This window comes from Gossypium hirsutum, chromosome A10, assembly GCF_007990345.1.
Source record: "Gossypium hirsutum isolate 1008001.06 chromosome A10, Gossypium_hirsutum_v2.1, whole genome shotgun sequence".
Lineage (NCBI taxonomy): Eukaryota > Viridiplantae > Streptophyta > Magnoliopsida > Malvales > Malvaceae > Gossypium > Gossypium hirsutum.
Window position 1 is genome coordinate 104,115,784 of NC_053433.1, and position 7,529 is coordinate 104,123,312.

At 32.2% G+C, this 7,529-nt stretch overlaps 1 long non-coding RNA gene across 1 annotated transcript; it reads left to right on the plus strand.

Annotated features, from left to right (window-relative positions):
* The first annotated feature begins 5,341 nt into the window (after positions 1-5,341).
* On the plus strand, positions 5,342-6,741 carry LOC121207570 (uncharacterized). Its single transcript, XR_005902651.1, has 4 exons — positions 5,342-5,972; positions 6,071-6,117; positions 6,213-6,358; positions 6,489-6,741. It is a non-coding gene; the product is annotated as an uncharacterized lncRNA (long non-coding RNA).
* The last annotated feature ends 788 nt before the right edge of the window (positions 6,742-7,529 follow it).

Genomic DNA, 7,529 nt, shown 5'->3' on the forward strand with positions numbered 1-7,529 from the left:
TTTTTATGGTCTACGATTTCACAGAATAATTTCGTGAAAATTTTGTTCGAAAATTTTGACATTCGGGCACTTAATTTAGTCAAAAGAACTAAATCGTAAAAAGTGTAAAAGTTGAGTTCTACATACTAGAGGTGTCCAATTGTTATGAAATTTTAAATTGAGGGTCCTTAAGTGGTAATTAGACCATTGGTTAATTGCTGGACAAAAATAGACATGAAATTGGTGTAATAAAATATTTTTAAGTTAGGGGTATTTTGGTAAACTAATAATTAAAAGAATTAAAAAGGAAAATAAGCCAAATTAGCCTATATGTAACACCCCTTACCCGTATCCAATGCCGGAACAGGGTACGAGGCATTACCAGACTTAACCATACACATAGATGAAAACCGGCCATAAAATTTCATTTAATTCAAAACTTTTCGAACACATGCATAGACTCATATTTAAAGACATATAATGTGGCATAAATGAGCACTTACACATCCATAATCATGCAATAACATGTTATTCAATTTAAACATATTTGCTTACCATCCTGTATATAATATATATTCTTACATTAACTAGAATTAGACATGCTAAATCTTATTCTCATTTTATACCATCATAATGAAGTTACCAGTTTGTCCATTAAACATCCATATTCAAGGAAACATTACTCATTTTCATTTAATTCATGATCTATTGGTTTGTATTTAACTTACCTGATTTATTACCAATCATGCATAACAAACAAAGCTAACTATATCATCACATTAGAACATAGGACATGGCATGATTAATTAAACTTATAAACCATAATGGATAAGGACCACATCTCATGATCATATACGATAACTCAATGCAGACTAATACGTATGGTAAAAGTCATAATAATAATACATATCACAACCAACTTCCTATAAATGCTATTCACTTGATATTTCTAATATTTGAATTAATTCTCCCAAAAATGATAGTTTGATAGTGTGATTTTGCCTCCGACGATCTCCAACCCCGATCTGACCTGCCAATACTAAAGAAATGGAGAGGATGAGTAAGCTTTACGCTTAGTAAGTCCATATGAAATTAATAAGCAGTTACTAACATGTTTTTCAAGATAAAACACTATAATTGTACAATTACACATGTTCAGGTTAAGCTATTTTATCGAGTTATAGTTACTAAATCATTCATATCTGGAGCTAAAAAACTCCAAATTTAGTTTTGTTAATTTTTCTTGAAACTAGACTCATATACCTTTCTCCCATAAAATTTCCAGAATTTTTGGTTTAGCCAATTAGTACAGTTTATTCATTAAAGCTTCCCCTGTTTCGCTTCCAACAGTTCTGACCTCTCTTCACTAAAAATTATTTATCTCATATTTCGGGACTCGGATGATGTTCCCATCCATTTCTCCTGAAAGTATACTCATTGAGGATTCTATTTATATAAATTATAACTCATAATTATTTTTTTTTACAATTTTTAACGATTTTTCCAAGTCAGAACAGGGAATCTCGAATTCATTCTGACATTGTCTCACAAAAATTAGAATATCACATAATATAGAACTCTTTTGCTCTTCATGTTTCTTTTATATGAAAATAGACTTATTAATGTTTGATTCCATAATTTTTTTGAAATTTAATTCAACTTACACAATTTTTGGTGAATTTTCAAAGACACGCAACTGCTACTGTCCAACACTGTTTTATTACTAAAATTCACTCTTACATAATTTCACTTAATCCATTTTGTCTTATCGAAGTCCACTCAAATATCGAGCACATTGCTCATAATTTTCATAAACATATACCTGCACTTATTCATCATATAATCATGTTCACATGTATTTTTACTTAATCGATTTTCCCGTTGAACTCTTCGGAATAATAACTGATACTCAGTTGCCTGCACATATTTTCACACTTGTAGACAAGGTTACCTGGTACGGATAGTAGCCTGCACTTAGTACTACACATGCGACCAATTATCCGGTACATGTAGTAGCCTGCACTTAGTACTACACACGTGACCTAACCATCTGATGCACGTAGTAGCCTGCACTTAGTACTACACACGTGATCGAAGTTATCAGGTACGCATAGTAGCCTGCACTTGGTACTACACATGCGACCAATTATCCGGTACACGTAGTAGCCTGCATTTAGTACTACACACGTGACCTCACAATAGATCATTCGTATCGTTTCTATTCCGAAGGCTCAACCGGGAAATTCCTCACTTTCCAACATGTTACAAATTTATTCATAGTCCTTTTTCAATTTGCAATTTACAACAAATAATCATTATAGGCAGCCACATTTCATATGATAACAAAATATAATAAAATAAAAAGAATCGATAAATTATTTACGTACAAACTTGTCGAAATCTCATTAGGTACAACCGTGTAGCAATTCATACAACTCATGTAATAGTAATTTAACATTCAATTCATGTAACAATAATTTGCCATTCAATTTCACATGACTGAACAAGCATCACATTTTCCTTATCATATGCAACATCCATCAACTTCTTCTAAACATATTAAATCGTACAATTTATGCCATAACAATAGAAAATTACAATTCAAGTATGGTATTGCATTATTATTAACACACAAACTTACCTCGTATACGAAAATGACCATTTTTACTATTTTGTCTACAACTTGGTATTTTGCCGATTTTAGCCCGAATTTCAATTTTCCTTGCTCTGTCATTATAAATATAGCCTAATTAGGACTCACATTATTCTAATTGACCTAAAATCATATTTTAAAAAAATTATAATTTTGCCCCTAAACTTTGTCAAAATTATATTTTTGCCCCTAGGCTCGTAAATTAAAATTCATTCTATTTTCTTATGTTTTATGACATATCATTTTTCCCTTCTATAGAAACATCAAATTCACACTCTAACATGTACTTATGAACATTAGGTATTTTTACCGATTATGTCGTTTTACTCGTTTTCACGTAAAATCGCTTAGTAAAAGTTGTTTAACACAATTTAAAGCTTCATATTCTACCATAAAACATCAAAATAAACACATTTCACTTATGGGTATTTTTCCAAATATAAACCCTAGGTTAAATTATTGCTAGAATAAGCTTAACCAAGTTACCGGGATTTCAAAAATGTAAAGAACATTAAAAACGGGGCTAAAGAGCACTTACAATCGAGCTTGGGAGTTTGAACAGACCTTAACCATGGCTGCTGCTGGTAGAAACGGTTGAATGAAGAAGATGATAGCTAATTTGGCTTATTTTCCTTTTTAATTCTTTTAATTATTATTTTACCAAAATACCCCTAACTTAAAAATATTTTATTACGCCCATTTCATGTCTATTTTTTTCTAGAAATTAACCAATGGTCTAATTACCATTTAAGGACCCTTAATTTAAAATTTCATAATAATTGGACACCTCTAGTATGTAGAACTCAACTTTTTTACTTTTTACGATTTAGTCCTTTTGACTAAATTAAGTGCCCGAATGTCAAAATTTTCGAACGAAATTTTCACGAATTTATTTTGTGCAATCGTAGACCATAAAAATATAATAAAAAATAAAATTTTCATCGTCGAATTTGTGGTCCCGAAACCACTGTTCCGACTAGGCCCAAAATCAGGGTGTTACAACTCTCCCCCCTTTAGCGATTTTCGTCCCTAAAAATCTTACCAAAAAAGTGGTCTTCACTTAGATTCCTCAATCTCATACTCGATACCAAAGTACCTTCGCTCAGGCAGTGCCTCCAATACATCTCTTTAATTTCTCATATGATTTGAAAGTTTACGGACTCAACTCCCAATTGTTCTTAAATTTTCAAAGGCTTCTCAGTTTCCCATGATATCATGACATAAAACCCGAATCTCAATTTGATTTATGGAGACTAGAATTCCAAGAAATCCAACAATCAAAGGGACCTGCACTCTTCTGAAATAATCATACAGATTATCATCATCGATAAATCACAATCCAATAACATCTGAATCAAATTACAGTACACGTCATTACTCTCTGAATAAATAGGCAAATTTTCACTGTGAGCTTCGTACAGTTCTTTTTGTATGTTAATGTAAGAATGTATATTATATACAAGATGGTAAGCAAATATGTTTAAATTGAATAACATGTTATTGCATGATTATGGATGTGTAAGTGCTCATTTATGTCACGTTATATGTCTTTAAATATGAGTCTATGCATGTGTTCGAAAAGTTTTGAATTAAATGAAATTTTATGGCCGGTTTTCATCTATGTGTATAGTTTAGTCTGATAATGCCTCGTACCATGTTCCGGCCTTGGATATGGGTAAGGGGTGTTATATTTGGTGGTATCAGAGCCATGGTTTAGTCGGTTCTCGGACTAACCTAGCATGTGTAAAAGTCTAGTTATACATGCCACGGATCCGTGATAGTGTGATGTCTCCCGACGAGTAAGAGCACCGTCTTATTTAGATAAAAGTACTCTCCAACCGAGTTGCACCGACCATGTTCAAGGTGATTGAAGGTATTTGAGTAAAATTATGATTATGCTAAGTCTCGGTTCATAAAAGTATGAATAAAAGTTTATGATATATATGTGATAACACGTGATATAAAAGTTTATGTTGTGAATAGAATTCTCAATGAGTATACTTTCAGGAGGAATGGATGGGAACATCATCCGAGTCCCGAAATATGAGATAAATAATTTCTAGTGAAGAGAGGTCAGAACTATTGGACAGCGAAACAGGGGAAACTTTAATGAATAAACTGTACTAATTGGCTAAACCAAAAATTCTGAAAATTTTATGGGAAAGAGGTATATAAGTCTAGTTTCAAGGAAAATTAACGAAACTAAAGTTGGAGTTTTTTAGCTCTAGATATGAATGATTTAGTAACTGTAACTTGATAAAACAGCTTAACCTGAACATGTGTAATTGTACAATTATAGTGTTTTATCTTGAAAAGCATGTTAGTAATTGCTTATTAATTTCATATGGACTTACTAAGCATAAAGCTTACCCATCCTCTCCATTTCTTTAGTATTGGTAGGTCGGCTCGGGGTTGGAGATCGTCGGAGGCAAAATCACATTATCAAACTATCATTTTTGGGAGAATTAATTCAAATATTAGAAATATCAAGTGAGTGGCATGTATAGGAAGTTGGTTGTGATATGGTCTAATTACCATTTAAGGACCCTCAATTTAAAATTTCATAACAATTGGACACCTCTAGTATGTAGAACTCAACTTTTGCACTTTTTACGATTTAGTCCTTTTGACTAAATTAATTGCCCGAATGTCAAAATTTTAGAACGAAATTTTCACGAAATTATTCTGTGAAATCGTAGACCATAAAATATAATAAAAAATAAAATTTTCATCGTCGAATTTGTGGTCCTAAAACCACTGTTCCGACTAGGCCCAAAATCAAGGTGTTACAGATAGTACAAAAAAGGAAGTTATGTAATGGATGGAAGCAACATTATGGTCCATTGGTGAAAGCTAAGTTTGATGCCAACAAGAAGGACTGTTTAGAGTGGCAACTGATATGGAATGGTGAAAATGGATGTGAGTTGAGGAAAGGAATTATCAGTATATAGTGGACCTAAGTCAAAGGATATGTAGTTGTAGAAGTTGGCAAATTAGTGGGATTCCATGTTCCCATGCATGTGCTGCCATGTATCACTTAGGGCTTCAACCAGATGAATATTTGCATGAATATTATCACATTGATACCTACAAGAAAGCTTACTCTTTTCCAATGCAGCCCATAAATAGGCCACATTATTAGGAAAAAACTGGTATTCAGCAAGTGCTACCTCCTATTGAAAGGAAGATGCTTGGAAGGCCCAAAAAGAATAGGAGGATGGCCAAAGATGAACCCAAAAAATTGAAGCCTGGTCACTTGAGTAGGAAAGGTTTACTCATGACATGTACTCAATGTGGCCAACATGGCCATAACAAGCGGTCTTGCACAAATTCAAAATAGGTACAGTGTTGTTCTTTAGTTATAAATATTAAGTAATTTTTTATTTTAAATTTTTATTTTATTTTGTCTAACCAATGATTATGGTCAATTTTTTGCAGCAAGATGTACAACCAACTAATTAAAAGGGGAAATCTTCCATTAAAAGGTAAATCTTTCATTTTTTGCAGTAAGTTTTTTCTTTTTACTATTGATATGAGTTATTTTATACATTGTTAATATTAATATAAAATACTCTTGTAGTCTGGTAGAACCACAAAGGGCATGACGACAGCTTCATGCCAAGATGGTAATGGACAAATTTCTTCAACACCCAAATCGCGAAATAACAAGCGAAAAGGCTCCTCTCGACCACCTGGGAACACAAGAATCAGTTGCAGGAAACATGAGTAAATCATCGTTATTTTGTTTTGAATGAATTTTGTTGTTTGTCTTGTGATTCACTATGATAACTTGATTTTGAACTTGTGCCATAATTCATTTATCTATTTGTATCTTTATCTGTTTTCTATTTCACAGGACCATCTCGTGACAGCTCGTGATCCAAAAAGTACAGTGTAAGGTATTTTGCTTACAACATTCTGGTTTTGGAACAGAATATGGTAGTTACATTTTGAGCTTACAACATTCTGGTTTTGGAATACACCATTGTTGAATGTTATTTTGTTGTCTTGAAAACCAATATGTTGGTTTTCTTTTTGGTTTATGTATAGCTCACTCATATTTTGGTTTTTGGCTGCTATAGCATTGATGGTGTATAGGGTGAATGGTGTATAGATTAATCATATGCTTTTGTAAAGTACATTTATCGAAATTGTAAAGTACATTTATCCAAATCATATGCTTAAATGATCAAATTTGTCCTTTTAGTCTTATGTTTATTGTCACTGTATTATTTATTTAGCTTAATTAAATTAGGCATAAACAACAAATATTGGTCATTACTTCCAAGCATAATGTTAAATTACATAAAAAAAAACAACTAATATTTTTCAATCAACATTTGCAACTGCTAGCTGCATATGCCTCTTACCAGTACTGCCAAAAAAGAAACCTATGGTGATGCATATAATACATAACATAGAGCGAGAAAATAATATCTTATACATTGACTTCTTTTTCTTGATAAATTTAATTTTTTTGCTTCATGGTCAAAATTTTCTTCTTTAATGTTACTTCTCCTTCAACACCACAAATTGATCTACCTCATTCAACCTTAATGTCAACAGCACTACTACCACTATTATGGTTACCATCAAATGCAACCAAATCCATAGCATTCTTTTTGAGTGCCAAATTATCCTTCAAAAGATTTCATTCACTATCACGCAATTGAAGCAGTAACTCAATTCAGACAAACAAATCCCAATTCAGACAAATTGAAATAATCCAAAATAAAAACAAAACAAAAACTGAGATTTATGAAATCATCAAAACTTAGCTCAAGCTCAATTTGCAAATAAAAATTATTCACTTACCTGAAAATCTGAACAACCATAAAACCTCCTCCCCGGATTTAAATCGCTCCTTGAAGTGTCTCTTGGAGCTAACTTATTACAG